The following is a 20479-nucleotide window of genomic DNA, read 5'->3' on the forward strand; positions in this document are numbered from 1 at the left end:
GGGCTTCTTGCTCTGCCATCTATAAAAGACAGATGACTTGCAGTTTTATGGTCTCAGCAGTACCCCAGGGAATGCTGGCCACTGCTGGATCTGCATCCAGTTCCAGAAAACAAACAGCTGGGATCTGGATGAAACTAAATTTGGGGGATCTCAGCAGGGCCAAGGCACAAGGCCCTGGGGATGGGGGCAGGGTGCAAAGGCTGGAGGGTACACCTGGGGTGGGAGAGGGGACCTGCCTTGGAAAGGGCTCTCAATCAGAAAAGGAAACCCACAATGGAGGCACATCCCTCTCCTGTCTGAGGTCCAAGCATGATAACCTATTGGCCTTAGAAAAACCAAGTGCACAATGCAGGTTTAGCAACAAAACAAGTATCTGCAGCAGTTATAAATGTAGTCGTGAAGCAATTGCATGCATGCGGGCAGCACGGTGGCACTCCTGACTCACAGCAGCAGGAATCTGGGTTCGATTCCAGCCTTTGGTGACTGCCTCTGTGGAGTTTGCATGTTCTCCTTGTGTCTGTGTGCATTTCTTCTTGGTGCTCTGGTTTCCTCCCATAGGGGTTGGTTTGGATATGGCCTCAGAAAATGACTGGTAACAGCCTGAATTTAATTTTCAATGGTAAGAGCAGGGGGGGAGAGAAAAAGAGTGTGGGGATTTGGTGTGGGAAGGCAGTTAATACAGGGCTGGATAATAACTTGCTGCCGGTGGGGGTGAGAGGATGGAGAGGAATTGGCTGCTAGTGGATGAGGGGGAAGAAAAGACTGGCTGCTCATGGGGAGAGAGGAGCTGGCTGCTGGAGAGGAACTGCTTGCTGGAGTGACTGGCTTCTGGTGTGCGTGTTTGAGAAAGACTGCATGTGAGAAAGCCTGTGTGTATGCACGTACGAACGTGTGTGTGTGTGTGTGTGTGTGTGTGTGTTCATCACTAGAGTTTCTCAGTAGCACCATGTCAGTAGCAAAACCAACAAAGACACATGCTCCAGATCTAGTTATGCCCCTTGCAAAGCTGTTCCAGTATAGCAACAACACTGGCATTGACCAAGCAATTTGGAAAATTACCCAGCTATGCCCTGTCCACAAAAAATCTGAACAAATCCAACTCAGCCAATTACCGCCCCACCAGTCGACTCTTGATCAACAGCAAAGTGATGGAAGGGTCATTGACTGCTATCAAACAGCACACAAGCTACACAAATGACTACATCCAACAAGAAAATATCCAACCATTTTCTTGCCATTAAAGACCATTATCAACATCCTGTGGGTTACTATGGATCAGAAACTGACCTGCACCAGCTATATAAATACTGTGGTTACAAGAACATGTCAGAGTCTGGGAATTCTGTAGTGAGGACTCACCTTCTCAGTCCCAAAAGCCTGACCACCATCTCCAAGGCACAAGTCAGGAGTGTGATGGAACACTTCCAGTTGCATGGATGAGTGCAGCTCAAACCACACTCAAGAAGCTGAATTCCATCCAGAACAAGGAGCCTTCTGATCAGCATTCCATCTACCACCTCACTCCCTCCACCACTGACACACAGCGGCAGCAGTGTGTATCATCTACAAGATGTGTTACAGCAACTCATGAACTCTTCTTCAACAGCACCTTCCAAACCTGCAACTTTTACCACCTAGAAGAACATAGGCAGCAAACGCATGTGACACCACCACCTGCAGGTCTCCCTCCAAGTCACTCATCATCCTGACTTGGAACAATATTGTCATTCCTTCATTTTCAGTGGATCAAAGTCCTGGAATTTGTTTTGTAACAGCACTTGGCTGTACCTACACCACACTGACTGATAGTGGTTCAAGAAGGCAAATCTCCACTATCCTCTCAAGGGCAATTAGGAATTGGCACTCAACACTAGTCTACCCAGCAACACCCTGTGCAAGGATGAGAAAAAAAGCTCCATTGGCTCCAAACAGCCCACTTTTTAAAAACTTTATTTATTAGTCACAAGTAGGCTTACATTCACAATGCAATGAAGGTAATGTGAAAATCCCCTAATCGCCACACAGGGCACCTATTCGGGCACACTGAGGGAGAGTTTAGCATGGCCAATTCACCTAACCTGCACATCTTTGGACTGGGAAGAAACCAGAGCACCTGGAAGAAACCCACACAGACACAGGGAGAATGTGCAAATTCCAGACAGATAGTGACCTAAGCCATGAACCAGACCCGGGTCCCTGGCACTTTGAAGCAGCACTGCTAACCACTGCCACTATGCCACAACGGGGGAGATGCATCTTGCATTTAGAACATTTGTATACAGTCAAATTTAGAACATTGGAGAAAAACAGAAAAGAGGTCAAAAGTAACTATAATTTTGTTATTTCTCAACATCTAATTTTTCAGTCAGTATCAATTATGAGATTCTCGTTAATTGCACCCTCTGGTTCAAAACTACTGCAAAATCAACAGCAGGTTAAATGAATAAATATTTGATTGCAGGATCTTTACTCATCCTTCCTGTATCAAATAAATTATGTATCTTTTGAAGTTTGTAGATAGTTTTAGAAAATACGTACAACATTTAACAAAAAAGTAACAATTTCTTTTGTAAAACTCCTGTAGAAAATCTGGTGTCATGATAAATGAAAACACAGATGTTACTATGTGTATAATTTATATACCTGATAAAATTTTCATTGTTTATAAATTAATTACACAAACGGAATACTTCTATGGCAGAGTATTACTTAGTTCTGGGAATTAGATAAATGAGCAAGTTCAGCACCATGAGGGAAAGATACTTTTTGTTGTTTCACAAAACAGGGAGTGAAGACAACTGAAAGTCCAGAGGCATTAGCTGGATGGCATTAATGTGGTCAGTGCAGACTCGATGGGCCGAATGGCCTCTCTCTGCACTGTAGGGTTTCTATGATTCTTTCTCTGATTCTAAATGGGTGAGCAGTTGACAAGTTTTAAGGTTTAATTTTTCTCTGAATGTGTGTGTGTGAGTGTGTGTGTGTGTCGGAGGGAGGGTTGCAAGTACCACCATCCCAAGCAAACAAGAAGGCAGAAGATGTCTCTGTCACAAAATTGCACTGGTTCAGAATCATTATGTTGGAGTGCAAGTTAGAAAGATTCCAACACATAAGGGAGGCAGAGGAGTTTCTGGGCAGTTTTATACAGTCACACCCCAGAAGACAGAAGGAAAGGAAATATGTGACTGAGAGGGAGCCAGGTTGTAGGCAATCAAAGGTTGAGGAGGAGACTCCACAGGCACTCTCATATAAGTATGATGCAGTCATATTTGTGAAGGCAATAAAAGACACCCCACAATGCAAACAGACTAAGACAATGTGACCCAGAATGCTGTCCATGCGTTGGGGCTGGAAGATAGTGAAGGATTAGAATTTTAAAAATTGGTACTAGTGGAAACAATATAATTAAAGGAATATTTAGCATTGTCTACAGTCAAGAATGAGAATCTGAAGGGCTTCCCTCTGACAGGGATATTTCCAAGCTAGAGAGAAGCTTGGAAGTGAGGGGATAAACCCAGTTGTGGTGAACCAAATGACATAGGCATTAACAGACAGGAGGCCTTACTTCAATTAGAGAAATACTTCAAATGAAAAAGCAGGACCTCAAGAGGTAATAATCTCTGGATTATTGCTTCAGCCATATGCAAACTGACATAGAAGCAGATAGATCAGGCAAATTAACTAGAGGGATGGTGTGGGGGAAAGGGATCCGCTTGATGGAATGCTGTTGTGGGACAGCAAAGAGCTGTATTGATGGGACCTATGTCCTAGTAGAAAGGGGAAACATAAAGATAGCAAAGATTTTAGGGTGTGGGATGAGAAATCCACAAGAAATACCAGCAACCTAAATGTAAACAACACAAGTAGGAGATCATAGGAAAGAATCAAGTAAGGGAGGATACTGATGGCAAGGGAATGAACGGAGTTATTGAATGAAAATGTAAAAAGGTGGTTAGACATAAAATGAGAAGGAATCTTTTAAAATTGAGTTTAAATGACTGTACAGCAATGCACAAATGTCCATAATAAAACAGTGGAACTGGAAACAAACATGCATTAGGAGGAACCAAGCATTGTAATGATTACTGAGTGAGAAAACAGGGAAGTAAAGTATCTGTATTTATTCAAGGTAACATAACGGCAGTAATAAAAGGGACACAGCTAACAGAAAGACAAAGATAGAATCCATATGGTTAGAGATAAAAGATAATACAGGCATTCCCTGTTTATAGCATGTTCTAATAGCGTATTTTAATTTAAGCACAATTTGTAAATTAGGTGCATTTCTGAATGATGCTGTGGCCATTCGCAGTGGGAGTTGGTAAGCAGGCAGGTTAGTGAGTGGGAGAGAAGTGCAAGTGTGAGGATGGAGGAACAGGAGGGTCGGTGACTGGGTGGGTGGGTTGGCAAAGGGGAGATGCAGCAAGGGGGAGAGGTGGCAGTAAGAGGACCAGGAAGAAAAGCATCAGGTTGCGGGAGGTGGGAAGCAGGACAGCTGGCGAGAAGTGGCAAGCAAGAGTGGATTTGAAAGAGTTAGGACTGTAAGTTATTAAGAGTTAGCAGGTTGCTAAGGGTCCCAAGAGGATTTTTGAACCAGTTGAATTCAAGGCATCCAATAGGTTTTTCGTGTTAAAAGTACAAGGCAGGAACAAAAAACAATAAATTTCAACAACTCTGACATAATTGAACAGAACAAGTAGGTAAAAGGGAAGTGGCAATGATGTTCCTCTACATGATGAATAGGACTCCTTTCTAACCCAATATATAAGTCCAACAAGGAGTGATTCATAAGAACATAAGAAATAGGAGCAGGAGTAGGCCATCCAGCCCTTCGAGCCTGCCCCGCCATTCAATAAGATCATGGCTGATCTGTCGCTGCTCAGTTCCACTTTCCCGCCCTCTCCCCATAACCCTTAATCCCCTCTCCTATCAAAAACCCATCAACCCGCGTCTTAAAAATATTTAGCGAGGCAGCCTCTATTGGATCTGATGAAAACAGTGTGAGAATCCCGCCCAAGATGTTTGCACTGCTGAGAAAGAAATGTAGCACCGAAAGTTATTTTGCAAAAATTAGTTTAAAAACAGTGAATTCTGAAAGACTATGTTGATATGGATAGGTGGAGCTGGAGGAAGGAGAAAGGCTAAAATGAAGAGCTGCTGCTATTAGTAGTCTCCTGGCAGCAAGAGTATTTTAACTGTATTTTAGCTATTAATTGCCCCTCTGTAGTTGAAGCACAGGATGCTCAAAAGAAGTCCCAGAAGCTGTTTGCTAACTCTGTGTTTTTAGGAGAAATCCTGGGGAATTGAGGTGGTGGCTGAAGGTCACTGGTTCCATGCTGGAAGGGTTATGGCTCAGAATAAGCGCTAAGAACTATTTAAAGCTTGATGTAGCTGGGGAGATTGGAACTTGGGGAAATCCAAAGTTGGTGCCAGCCCAGCGAAGCTAGCCAGCTATTAATGAGCTGAAATTGTGCCATGAAGTAGAAGCTACAGTGCAGACTAAGAAATCCAGGGGAACAAGAGTCTCAGGACATGAAATTGAAACCTCTGGAGGTGTGCAGTCATCAAGGCAGTCCATGTTGGAGCAGTTTGGAGAGAATTCAGAGGCTTGAGTTTTGAAAATGAAAAGTTTGGAGTCCTGCGTGAGAGACAGAGGCAAACTTTCCCGTTCCACCTGGCATGGGAATCATGGCAGGCGAGGGGCGGACCATGAATAGGTCCATTGACTAGGACAGGTTTCCCCACTTTCAGGGCAAGCACGGCCGGAAAATCCCGTTCACAGTTTCAGCAGGATTGACTGTATCACAGTGTTTATTGATGTCAGGGCTGGTTGTTGCGAAATCTGAGAGGTACGTCTATTTATTGTACTGTGTGGTATGTTTGACTACTGGTTGCCTGTTAGTTCACATCTACCTCATATTAATGCTGAATGTTAGAATATAAAATAGATATTGCAAATTGTTTCATCTTTTTGATCTTGCATAGCAAAGTTGATTTTTGTCTGTTCTCTTGAATCTCAAACTTTGTCTACTGGTCCCTAAAGGATTGTACCCAAAACTTTGATGTCTCATCCAGGATCATTACAATGGATAGATAGAATAATGTCACAGATATTAATGGCAGAAATATTACATCATTATTTCATTTTGGTATTTACCATGGAGATAAAACAGATAGACAGGATATTGATGAGATGAAATCCAAGGTAAGTGGCTTTTAAATTAAAGAGATGTATTGAACAAACTAAACAAACACCAGGACACAAAATCCCTGGTTCAGATGGATAGAATCTACATATTTTAAAATAATCTAGGGAAGAGATAGCAGAAACATTACAATTCACATTCAATAATTTGTTAGAAACAGATGGGAGATAGCTAATGTAATTCTTATAGTCAAGACAATGGATTCCAAACTCTTTACTTTTGAAGATTAAACCTTTGAATTCCCTCAAAGCTGCTTCCAACTCAGACTGTCTCAATGATTGCACACCTCCTGTAGTCATTGAAAGGACTGGTGACCATCAGTTAGTATATGACAGATTATGCAGTTTATTTGGAAGCAGCTAAATATGGAGAGTCCTTCAATGATGTCCTTCAATCACTTCCAGCTCTAGAATCCACTCTGGCTGCAAAAGTCCACGTTCTCCACCAAAATCCCCATGCTCATTCTCCACTGGGCAATCAGGTCACATGACCCTCTTGGTGCATATTTCTACAAGGGGCTAGTTGCTACATCCCATTCCTTTAGGATCCTTATTATACATAAATAGTCCTACAATTTTCAAAACATTAGTATTGACAAACACTTATAATAATTCATCAGAAACTCTGTGTCAGGGGATGTTTTCTTTCTCTGGGGGTAACATACTCAACTGGTTTTGTTTACAGTTGTATCATGAGGTCTCTCCTCTGGACTCGGGTGCAGCACTTTGGCCTGCCACTGATCAGTCACTTCATCCCTTGGACAATCTTCTTCACAAACTTGTCCTGCACTTTCACCTCAGTACAGTGACAACTCTGCCTTGTTTTCCCCCTCCCGGCAAACTTTGGAACTACCAGGCTCAACCTGGCTCCTGGCTGGAGCTATTCCAGCAGGAGTATATAGAACATAGAACACTACAGCACAAACAGGCCCTTTGGCCCACAAGTTGCGCCGATCACATCTATACCTACCAAGCCATAGAACTACCTGTAACTCCCAATGCCATTAGATCCCATATACTCATCCAGAAGTCTTTTAAAAGACCCCAGCGAGTTCGCCTCTACCACCACCGACGGCAGCCGATTCCACTCACTCACCACCCTCTGAGTGAAAAACTTTCCCCTAACATCTCCTCTGTACTTGCTACCCAGCACCTTAAACCTGTGTCCTCTCGTAGCGACCATTTCAGCCCTGGGAAATAGCCTCCAAGAATCCAGCCTATCTATTCCTCTCAACATTTTATAAACCTCTATCAGGTTGCCTCTCAACCTTCGTCTCTCCAGGGAGAAGAGACCTAGCTCCCTCAACCTAAGGCATGCCTCCCAATCAAGGCAACATCCTTGTAAATCTCCTCTGCAACCTCTCAATAGCTTCTACATCCTTCCTGTAGTGAGGCGACCAGAACTGTGCAGAGTACTCCAAGTGGGGTCTGACAAGGGTCTTATAAAGTTGCAGCATTACCTCCCGACTCCTAAACTCAATCCCTCCATTAATGAAGGCGTACACCATACGCCTTCTTGACCACATCCTCCACCTGCGAGGCCGATTTAAGAGTCCTATGGACCCGGACCCCAAGATCCTTCTGCTCTTCAACCCAGCTAAGACTCCTACCCTTGATATTGTACTCCTGCATCCCGTTGGTCCTGCCAAAATGGACCACTACACATTTATCCACGTTGAAGTCCATCTGCCACTTCTCCATCCAGTCTTGCATCCTATCTATGTCACGCTGCAACTTCTGACATCCCTCCAGACTATCCACAGCACCACCAACCTTCGTATCGTCGGCAAACTTACTAACCCATCCCTCCACTTCCTCATCCAGGTCATTTATGAAAATGACGAACAGCAAGGGTCCTACAACAGATCCCTGGGGCACTCCACTGGTGACCGACCTCCATGCAGAAAAAGACCCATCCACAACCACTCTCTGCCTTCTGCAGGCAAGCCAGTTCTGGATCCACAAGGCCAAAGCCCTTTTGGATCCCATGCCCTCTCACCTTCTCAAGAAGTCTTGCATGGGGGACCTTATCAAACGCCTTGCTGAAGTCCATGTAAACCACGTCCACCGCTCTTCCTTCATCAATGTGTTCAGTCACATTTTCAAAGAACTCAACTAGGCTCATAAGGCATGACCTGCCCTTGACAAAGCCATGCTGACTATTCCTGATCATTCTAAACTTCTCTAAATGCTCATAAATCTTGTCCCTCAGAATCCTCTCCATCAACTTACCAACCACTGAGGTTGGACTCACCAGTCGGTAATTTCCCAGGTTATCCCTGTTCCCTTTCTTGAAAATAGGAACCACATTTGCAATCCTCCAATCCTCCGGAACCTCTTCCGTCTCCATCGACGATGCAAAGATCATCACCAGGGGCTCTGCAATCACTTCCCTCACCTCCCACAGTAACCTGGGGTACATCCCATCTGGTCCTGGTGACTTATCTATCTTGATAGCATTTAAAAGTTCCAACATATCCTCTTTCTTAATATCCACATACTCAATCTTTTCAGTCTGCCGCAAACCTGTAGTACAACCTCCCAGATCACTTTCCACCGTGAATACTGAGGCAAACTACTCATTAAGCACCTCTGCCATTTCTTCCGGTTCCACACAGACATTTCCCCCTTCGCCTTTTATAGGTCCTATCCCTTCTTTTCTCATCCTTTTACTCTTCACATATTTGTAGAACGCCTTGGGATTCTCTTTAATTTTACCCGCCAAGGCCTTCTCATGTCCCCTTCTGGCTCTCCTAATTTCCTTTTTAAGCTCCTTCCTACAAGCCTTATACTCCTCTAGATCCTTAACATTTCTTAGCTCTGTGAACCTTTTATACGCCTTTCTTTTCTTCCTGACCAGGTTCACCACAATCTTCGTGCACCACGGCTCCCGCGACCTACCAAAACCTCCTTGTCTCATCGGAACGTTGTCGTGCAGAGCTCCAGTCAAACATTCCTTGAAAATCCACCACCTTCCTTCAGTACTTTTCCCCAAGAACACCTCCTTCCAGTTTACTCGTCCAATTGTCTGCCTGATGGCATCATATTTCCCCTTACTCTAGACAAACACCTTCCTAGCCTGCCTGATCCTATCACTTTCCAATGCTATCGTGAAGGAGATAGAATTATGATCTCCATCCCCGAGATGCTCTCCCACCGAGAGATCAGTCACCTGTCCTGGTTCATTAGCCAGCACCAGGTTTACAGCCTCTCCTCTCGTAGGCTTATCCACGTGCTGTGTCAGGAAACCCTCCTGAACACACCTAACAAACTCCTCCCCATCCAAACCCCTTACCCTAGGGATATTCCAGTCGATGTTTGGGAAATTAAAGTCTCCCATCACGACAACTCTGTTATTACTACATCTCTCTAGGATCTGTTTCCCTATCTGCACCTCAACTTCCCTGTCACTATTGGGCGGCCTATAGAAAACACCCAGCAAAGTTATCGACCCTTTGCTGTTCCTAACTTCCGCCCACAGAGACTCCGTAGACAGTCCCTCCACGGCATCCACCTTCTCTGCAGCCATGACACTGTCCCTGATCAACAGTGCCACTCTGCCACCTCTTTTGCCCCCCTCCCTGTCCTTCCTGAAGCATCTGAATCCCGGCACCTGAAGCACCCAATCCTGTCCCTGAGACATCCAAGTCTCTGTAATGGCCACCACATCACATTCCCAAACAGCAATCCACGCCCTAAGCTCATCTACTTTGTTCACTACACTCCTGGCGTTAAAATAGACACACCTCAGACCCTTGGTCTGGGCACTTCCCTTCTCCATTACCTGTCTAACCTCCCTCTCATACTGTCTATAGTCCTTCTCTACCTGGGAGCGAACCTCCTCGCTCTCAGTCTCCTCATCTCTATTCCCTCCCCCCAACCTTTCTAGTTTAAAGCACCCCCAGTAGCCCTAGCCAATCTTCCCGCCAAGATATTGGTCCCCCTGGGATTCAAGTGCCACCCGTCTTTACTGAACAGGTCACACCTGCCCCTAAAGAGGTCTCAATGATCCAGGAACCGGAATCCTTGCCCCCTGCTCCAGTCCCTCAGCCATGCATTCATCCTCCACCTCATTCCATTCCTGCTCTCACTGTCCCGCGGCGCAGGCAGCAATCCTGAGATTACTACCCTTGCGTTCCTCTTTCTCAGCTGTCTACCTAATTCCCTATAATCCCTTTTCATGACCCCTTCCCTCTTCCTGCCTACGTCAGCGGTACCTATATGAACCACAACCTCTGGCTTCTCACCCCTCCCCTTTCAGGATGTCTGGGACGCGTCCAGAGACATCCCGAATCCCAGCTGCAGGGAGGCAAACTACCATCCGCAACTCCTGTCTGCATCCGCAAAAACGCCTATCTGATCCCCTCACTATGGAGTCCCCTATTAACACTGTCTTGCTGCTCTTTTTATTACTTTTTTGACGTACTGGGTCAGGCTCAGCTCCAGAGACCTGGCCACCACTTTCTCCCCCAGGTGAGCTGTCCCCCCCAGCAGTACTTATTTTGAAGGGGGACATCCACCAGCACGCTCTCTATCACGTGAGCTTTCCCCTTCCTAACCGTTACCCACTTGCCTTCTTCCCGTTGCCCCGGTGTGACCACTTGCCGGTAGCTCCTGTCAATTACCTCCTCATTCTCTCTAATGAGACAAAGGTCCTCGAGCTGCGGTTCCAGTTCCTTAACCTGGTCCCTTAGGAACTGCAGCTCCACACACCGAGCACAGATATGGATGTCTAGGAGACCAGGGGCCTCCAGGACCTCCCACATATTGCACTGGCAACAACATACTGGCCTCACGCTCATACTTGCCCTTTTTTAGAAATACAGGGAAAAAAGTAATAAAAACTTATAAACTTACCTTATAATCCTCACCAGTCCAATTTATGGTAAGGAAAAATAAACTACCCAAGTCCCTTTGCAAACTACTTCCGGTATCCGGTATAAAATTTAAAAAAAAACAAGCAAAGTTAATTTAAAAAATTGCTTTAACTTACCCACAAGCTCTCGTCTTACAAACCACTGCCTCTCTTCAGTGCTCCCAAGGAACAATGAGTAGGCGGAGTGATTCTATAAGCTAACAGAAAACATGACACTTTGGTTTCGATTGAAGCAGGTGTTTGCTTCTTCATACCAACCTTGAACATTTGCACCGTGTTCAGCAAGCCTATTTGCTGAGGGGTGATAAAGTTCCTTACAGATGTGTTTTACGAACTGCTAAAATTCGGCACTTGCGAACGGCGTTCCATTTGAGATGAGCACTTCTGGTACACTGTAGAATCATACAGTACCTACAATGCAGGAATCCTTTCGGCCCATCAAGTCTGCACTGACTGTCTGACAGCGAATCTTACCCCGGGCCCTATTCCCGTAATCCCACATATTTATCCCAAAAATCCCCCAACCGACACATCTAGGGACACTAAAGGACAATTCACCGTGGCCAATCAACCTAACCCGTACAGCTTTGGAGTATGAGAGGAAACCAGAATACCTGGAGGAAATCCGTGTAGATCAGACCTCGACATTTTGTTTGCTTTGTAACTTTTGGATGATCTTCTTGGCACACTCTATTGCTGTTGCTATTTCTAGCACCTTCCTAAAAGTCAACTCAGACTCAGCCAAATGTTTCCTTTCCATAGCCACATTATGTACACAGCATAACAATGTCATTTTAGGCTGATCAAAGTTGCAATGCTCTGTAATCTGCTTAAGCCTTCCTAAGGCTGCAGCTGTCTTCCTCAGGCCCACCCAGTCAGTTTGGCCTTATAGCTTTGAAGTGTTATCAAGGTTTTAGGGTGGTAGTACCCTTTGCTAGCACAATGAGTTCTGAAAATGTCTTTGTGTCAGGAGCATTCAGAGATGCTAAACTTCGGATCAGGTTATACATCGGGGTTCCACATGCGGTAAGTAAAATGACTTTCTTCTTATCCTCCCTTTTATTCCATTGAACCTGAAAAAGTACTTCAATCATTCCACCTACTGCACTCAGTTGTCAGTGGTCATATCAAAGGCTTCTGGCTCCCCACAGAGAACCATTTCTACTCCCTCTTTTTCAGCCTTGGATTGATCTGTTTTACTCAGCAGTTTTGCAATGACATTCTCTTCAAATTCCTTGCTGCAACTGGAGTCACTCTGATCTACCTCGTCGCCAGTGTTGTAATTGGAAGGATGGATGAGCGCCAATTAGTATATCAAACTATAATGGTTTATTTACACGCAGATAAATATACAGAGCACTTTCACAATGTTAACATTTGCAGCTCTATGACCTACTCTGGCTGCAAAAGCCCATCTCTTTGCCAAGATCTCCATGCTCATTCCCCACTGGGCAATCAGTTCACATGACTCGGTGTGCAGCCCGAAAAGGGACCAGCCTCTACACCTCTCAAGGACTTCCAACACTGCACTCCAACTTCTGCTTAGTGGTGCAATTTCAGTTTTTTAATACCCAGCAAACTTCACTGAGCTGACACAGCCAGTGGATTTTACCAAACTCTTATCTCCCCAGCTATACCAAGCTATAAATGGCTCCCAGGGCTTCCTTTTTCCAGCACCGGGCCAGTGACCTTCTGCCACCTTCCAGAAAATTACAGAGCAGTCTGATTACAACCAGTAGTAATTAATGGAATTATTATTAAAAAAGAGAATAGAAGGACATATAGAAATGAGAAATATAGTAATGAACAATCAGCATGGATTTCAGAAGGGAAAAACTTTCTTGATCAAGCTTACTAATTTTTCTGAGAAGATAAAAGGGTACTGGACAATGGTAATACAGTGTAAAAACCATCTAGATTTTCAAAAAGCCTTTGAAAAGTTGTTTCATATGAGACCACTAAATAAAATTACAGTATGTGGATTTCGGGATCAGGTGGCAGGATTCTTCAAGGGAAGATCTTAACTAGAGACTTGTGAAGTCACCAAGAAATTCCACTAGAAATTCTGAAAAAACTTCTTTATCCAAAGAACGATGAGATTGTGGAATTCATTACCACAAGGTGCGGTTGATGCAAATAGTACAGATGCATTTATGGGGAAGTTGGACAAGCATTTGAGAATGGAATAGATGGTTATGATGGTAAATTTAGATGAGAAAAGATGGGAGGAGGCTTGAGTGGAACATATGGGTGGCACTGTAGCACAGTGGTTAGCACTGCTGCCTCTCAGCGTCAGGGATCCAGGTTTGATTCCTGATTTGGATCACTGTCTGTGTGGAGTTTGTACCTTCTCCCTGTGTCTGCATGGGTTTCCTCCTGGTACTCCGGTTTCCTCCCACATTCTGAAAGATGTGCTGGTTCGGTGCATTGGCCTGAACAGGTGGCAGACTGTGGTGACTAGGGGAATTTCACAGTCACTTCATCGCAATGATAATGTAAGCCCACTTGTGACTAATAAATCAACATTAATAAATCAACATTACATTTAACTTTAAACATCAGCACGGACTAGTCAGCCCAATGGCTTGTTCTGTGATATATACCTTACAAATACATTGCTTAACAATTGCAGTCATTTCCAGGTCTGCCTACAAAATATGAACAAACATATTAAGCTGGTTGCTAGGTGAGGGATGTACTGGACGACAGTTAACCTACACTGCTCAGTTTTCAAACATTTCTATGTGATGAAATATTGGTAAAAACACAGGGTTTTCATCCTGATTGCTGAAAGTATCAGATACCCAAAAGGAAAACAGTACAATTGCTACGGAGAACTATGTTTTATTTGCATTCATGGCAATAATACAAGAAAATACGAGTGTCATGGTTCAAATCACATACCATTTTAAAAAACTGGGCTTTCCCTAGAACTCAGAACTTTGTGCCAAGTGTTCTGCAACAACAACATAACAATCCATCTCTTCTAATGAAATCAGTGCAATTGAAATCTGAACAGAGGCTCTTCTGTCCCAACAGAACAAATGTACATTTTATCACCTGTCACAGAGCATGGGAGTGTTAATTAGTGAGAAGCTACAACATCATTTTTACTCAAAAAAAGTGTATGTGAGAATGATGCAGACTTTCTGACTTTCTTGTGAAGCTTGTAAATGTACACATGGCTTTTAAAATAAATTGATTTTGGTTAAAAATAATTGTATTTCTTTTCTAATTAAAATGCATTTTTAATGGGAAACAACTGCTGAACATTTCTACTTCATTAGTTTAAAAGTTGACTTATGTAAATAAATAATTAAGTAAGGATGTATAAATACAAATTTTAATTATTGATGTATAACTGTGAGGCATAATTGTTTGAACAGAATGTGACTGAATTAAAATTAGTTCCGAAAACGCTTTAGAGGAGTTTTGGATAGTAGAGTACATTGTGGAGTTTGATTGTGTGCAGGAGTGGAGAAATTAACCAAGAAGAAATGAGCAATGGGGAAGGAGGGAGAACGTAAAGATCTCATGATGGCAGGCAGAGAAGCAAAGAAATGCATGAAGAGGAGAAAAAAAATAGAAGGCAGAGGGAAGACCAAGGGGAGGGAATCTGGACCCTTGCAAGACTGCATGAAAAGCTCGCAAACAACTGGGTTAAAGGGGTAACACACTGTGCATGTCCTTCCAATAACAAAGACTCCAGATGCAGTTTTTTTTTAAACTTTATTCCAATCCAATCAAGTCAAATTAGATGCAGTTTTTTTTTGAACTTTATTCCAATCCAATCAAGTCAAATTAAACCGAATTCAGAGTCCCAACAAGTTGGGACATTCCCGATCCAAGCTGACAAGACAGGGCTCTCACCTCCTGTCTTGGGCTTGATCTACATGATCCAAGCTGACTGGAGTAGGTGTAGCTCCTCCTCCAGGGCTTGATCTTATTTGCAACTTAGCCAAATGGCCGAGATGCCGCTTTAAAAAATTGCTTCAAATGAAGCTGAAATGTAACCTAATGACTTCAACCAAGTGCAGCATGTCGATACTACACTTGATCTTAGCCAAAAGGCTTTTGTTTAATGCCTCAGCTAGATGCAGTTGGTCAAGATTTAATTGGGGCATGCTTGCCTCACAGATGATGGGCTAGGGTAGACGGTAGTTTAACTGAAGAACAAACTTCTTTTTGATGCTGCTAACCTTTTTCTTTTGAGTTGCTGAGTGTGTTGAGCTGGTATCTAAATATGGCGGCTGGACTTTCAAATTCACCAGCTGACAGCGTACAGACAAATCAACTGCTGGCCCACTGGGAGATTTGGATGGCAGCTTGCCTGTGCATACTTAATGCGGTTCCAAGTGCAGAATCTGGCAAATAGGAAAGGTGGTGCTGGAGCTGGAGCTGCTCGCCACTGTACTTTATCTCAAAACAGAGAATTCCATCCTAAGTTTATCGTTACATCAATTAATTTTATGGGTCTAACATTTTACAAGGGTTCTTTCAGTCTCTTGTTGTAATAGGACAAGCAGCAGGTTACGTTGATAAAGCTTATATAAAATGAAACCGTTGGTTTTACAATTAAGGACCAAAAACGAGGAAGTAATTCTTTATAAATCACTGGATAGGTGTCAGCCAGAGTATCATGGTCAATCTGGGTATCACACTTTAGGAAGAATGTCAAGGCTTCTGAGTGGAGGTTTATCAGAATGATACTGCAGGAAGGTGTTTTAGTTATGTGAAGAGGGTAGAGGAGTTGGGATTGACCTTTTTAGAGGAGACAAAGTAATGGGGAGATTTAATAAAGCAGTTCAAAATAATTAAATATAAATATATCATTAAATATAATGAAATAAATTAAAAGAAAATGTTTCCACAGGCAGAAGGGTCTGCAATCAGAGGGCACGAATTTAAAATAAAAAGCAAAAGAACTCAAGAAAAGATTTTTTTTTAAATGCAGTGTGTTATCATCATCTGGATGCGTAAAAGGACAGTGGAAGTAGATTCAGTAGTAATTTTCAAAAGGAAATTAGATACATACTAAAAAAAAGAAAAAAATTGCAGGGCTATGGGGAAAGAACAGGAGAGTGGGACTAATTGGATAGCTCTATCAAAGAACTGATACATGGACAATGGGCTAAAGGGCTTTTTTATGTGCTGTATGATTCTATGATCTCTGCTGATGACCTTGGAAAATGCTGTATTAGTTGTTTGCATCTATTTATGCTCTTGTTCTGAGGGTCCCACTAGCCTCCTAGCAGAGTTTCCATGGGAAAGCAATAGAACTCCCACGGAATTTCAGAACCCTGATTTTTGACCTTGTCTGATACGTGATTGTTGTAAGTTAATAAAATCAGTTGCAGGATGAAAACATGAAGATAATAAAATAATTTTTTTTTGGGGTGGGGAATTTAAATTACTGCAGCCATAGCATTACAAAATATAGTACATGGCATCCAAAGTATTATAAGAAGGGGCGTAAAGTACAAAAGTGATGTTATAATGATGTGGTATGCAGTGAGATTTTCTCTGCTATTGGCAAGGGTGATGTCGGGCAAGAAAAGCAACGTTGAGCAAGCTGCAATGGTTGCTTTCTCCGTGGTATAGTTCGGGACTTGGAGGAAAAAAAAAACTCCAGGTGTGGGTTCCAAGACATATCATGGCGGGCAGCCTCTGATTCATCCACCCCACCCATCAACAAATCAGTGACCTGATGATCTGGGCACCATTTTTAGGTGACCTCAGTGCACAGCTAACAAACCAGGAAACAAGCTTCACCAGGTTCAGCCTTGGCATCAGACTGTAACATGCTGGCATTATCCTGGCATGACCTTCTCCCCACTGAGTGCTGCATTTATCTCTGAGTGGAAGTACTGTTTGCCAGGGGCACACTTTCTGAGGCCAATCAAGCTTTTTGCTGTTTTAACATCACGCTGCCAGGGATGTATTTTTACGTGGGGGTTTTATAGGCCATACGGGCCTGTTGGTGATGTGTTGGTTTATTACACGAAGGTTCACAACGTTGCATGGTGTGAAATGCAGCCTCCCCAATAAGAGAGGGAGGGGACAATTGCTTCCTGCTTTTATGCCAGTGTGAAATGTGACTTTGATCTTCTTGGGATATTTTCCATTCTGCCAATTCAAACAGGAGAGGAAAATCCCGGCTGTAGAAATGATTGGTTAAGGCACAGTTAGAATACACGGTTAGATCAATGGCACCCTACTTTAGAAAGGATCACAAGGAGAGAAGATTCAATCCATAATGAGATCAAAAATGAGATGCTTTATAGTTTTTGGAAAATGGGACTGGCGACGAGATGGAAATACTTTTGTGGCATCAGGAGAAGCATTTGATGCAATTTAAGCCACCTTCTTGTTTTTCCAATCTCATCACAGCTTTTAAATAAAATTGGAAAGACTCAAAAGAGCAATTAATTGTCTGTTGCCATGTTACATGTTGAGAGCATGTCGTATTTAGTCAGAATGCTGTATTTTTACTTGACCCAGTTTAACTGATTGCAGAGAATGAGTCAAGGTCTTTACACGATCATTCAGAAAGCATTCCTCAAGCATAAACATATAAACAGAAAATTATATTACAAAATGTACAGGGCTTCTGCAATGAAAATATTAAAATAGAACAATGGGGTGTTCACTTGAATACATACTTCCCAACAACTCTTTCTGATTAGCTGGATGGCTCTGAATCGAGTTACTGAGAAAACCACACCAAGTAGTTTCTGTCTGCCAGATGTGAAGTGTAAACTTTTTTCTTGAACGGAAAACACTTCCATACCCAAAATCCAAAAAAAAATGGGTGCAGCCCAAGTGTGGACTGCTTGATGTGTGTAGGAGTGCTGCTGGCTATTTAATCACTAGCCTAAAACTTAAGCTTTGCAGAGAACAAACATGTCCACTTTGGTAGGAATAATGGTAGGAAGGATTATTACTTACGTGGCGAAAAACTGCAGCATGCGACGATGCAGAGGGACCTCGGGGTCCTTGTGCATAAGTCGCAAATACCCAGCCTGCAGGTGCAGCAGGTGGTCAGGAAGGCAAATGGGATGCTGGCCTTCATAGCGAGAGGGATTGAATATAAAAGTAGGGAGGTCTTGCTGCAGCTGTATAGGGCACTGGTGAGGCTGCAGCTGGAGTACTGTGTGCAGTTTTGGTCGCCGCACTTACGCAAGGATATTTTGGCCTTGGAGGGAGTGCAGAGGAGGTTTACTAGGCTGATTCCGGAGTTGAGGGGATTGAGCTATGAGGAGAGGCTGAATAAACTAGGCTTGTACTCGTTAGAGTTTAGAAGAATGAGGGGAGATCTCATTGAGATGTATAAGATGTTGAATGGGATGGATAGGATAGAGGTGGAGAGGCTCTTCCTGCTCAAAGGACAGTAGGACTAGAGGGCACAGCCTCAGGATAAAGGGGGGGGGGGCAGTTTAGAACAGAGTTGAGGAGGAACTTCTTCACTCAAAGGGTGGTGAATCTCTGGAATTCTCTGCCCGTTGAAGTGGTGGAGGCTGCCTTGCTCAATATTTTTAAGACGCGGGTTGACAGGTTTTTGATAGGCAAGGGGATTAAGGGTTATGGGGAGAGGGCGGGAATGTGGAACTGAGCCACAACAGATCAGCCATGATCTTATTGAATGGCGGGGCAGGCTCGAGGGGCTAGATGGCCTACTCCTGCTCCTATTTCTTATGTTCTTACGTTACGGTTACAACTGGCCATATGGCTTTCTTCTGTGCTGTATGAATTTATGTAATTTTCCTGCTGTTGTTCGGGCACAGCAACCCTTGGTCCCTGTCTTGTGGAGTACCCTGGAGCCAATTGGGAATTCTCCAGCTCAAGTGGAAATATGCAGGAAAACAGGCATTGACTGTCAGCTTAATAATTGGGAGATGTGGAAAGAAACCATTCTCAACAACAAGAATAGTTCTAGCACAATAGCAAAATGAAAGAAACAAAACAGCCGCCAAAATATTAATCCTTCTTTTCTGTTTTCTAATACTGAAGACAACTTGTACATTCCTAGCTTTTAGTTCAGTTTTTATTTCAGGTTTCCACAACGTGCACTTTTTCAAAAGCAGTCCAACTACATGTTTCAATCCTTGATTGAAACAAATGTCCATAATATAGTATTTTATACAGCAGAAAATACATCAGGGGCAAAACAATCTACAATTAAACCCAGGAAAATCTGAGCTTTCTTCATGGTGGAATTTTAAAAATGCCTCAGAAAAAGGACACAGAACACCTGCTTCTGCTTTCATTCTTGTTTGCCCCTACCCTAGTTAACAGCTAACCCCTCCTGCAAGGAGTTTCAAAAAGCTTTCAGCAATGCAACAAGGTCCTCCTTCAAAACATCAACTTATTCTGCTCTGAGGTTATGCCTCGTTTGCTTTTAACATTCAACTGACTTCTGTCAAAGCCTTTCTGAAACCATTCTTTTTCAAATGAGCTTTGCACAAAAATCAGCCTACAGGTGCTAAATGGACGGATCAATTTCTGAGAATGTCACGAATGATCATGTGGGTTGCAGATGTAATCGTCAATGGCAGTAGATGGGGCAAGCAATTATCCAGAAAGGCACTAAAATGGGAATTAACTCAAGATTTATACTCAGGACGAAAGCTAGTGACACGCACGACAAAACGTTAAGTGATCAACAGAAACTGAATGAAGGCTCCAAAAGTTAGCTGTATTTAAATCACTCACTTTGACAATTTACTGACGCTTGGCATGTTAAAAATCTATTAGCAACTGCATTTTCTGCCAGAGGTTTATTCCATTTCTCATGCCCTGCTGAAACTTAGTTTTGCATTTAAGTCATATTTGCATTTGTTGTATTTTTACCTTTCTCTTGAGCTATCTCTCAAATTATGTCCAATATATTTTTAAATGCAATTTTAAAAATAAATAAATTTTACTTTTTCTATTATATCTTGATTATTTACTCATACTCTCTCCAGGCACGAAAGGGTGGATGTGAGGGGGGGAGGGACAAACATGATCTGTGTTCTGATTAGGCAGGGAGAGATGTTCTCAGTGGGGCAATAGTGTTCATTTATTGAGATGAAAGTGCTTCTCAAAACTCCAATCTGGTGCTTAGAGAGGTGACAGAATTGACCTTAGATGTAACAATTACAGCCATGGGACTCACCCTTGAGTAATAAATAAATACGTTCCCTTGTTGCATCATGTTCATAAATGGACTATACTTCAGAAAATCAAAACTAGCTTGCTACCTGTAAATAGTAGTTAAATATTCCCTAATGGGGGTAGAACATTTATCTGGTGAATAGTTAAGTCATATAAACCAGTACAACTTTAGGTGCAAGACCAAGGCCAAGCTGTGATTCAGTTTCTCTCCACCAGAGTGACAGTAGAGGCACTACAATTAGCCT

At 43.0% G+C, this 20479-nt stretch overlaps 1 protein-coding gene across 1 annotated transcript in view; it reads right to left on the reverse strand.

The window, feature by feature from the left end:
• sdk1a (sidekick cell adhesion molecule 1a) overlaps positions 1-20479 on the reverse strand; it is an 815932-nt gene that overhangs the window by 239410 nt on the left and 556043 nt on the right. The window lies entirely within an intron of this gene.

The sequence above is a fragment of the Carcharhinus amblyrhynchos genome, chromosome 18, assembly GCF_965287045.1.
Source record: "Carcharhinus amblyrhynchos chromosome 18, sCarAmb.v2.hapA, whole genome shotgun sequence".
Classification (NCBI taxonomy): Eukaryota; Metazoa; Chordata; class Chondrichthyes; order Carcharhiniformes; family Carcharhinidae; genus Carcharhinus; species Carcharhinus amblyrhynchos.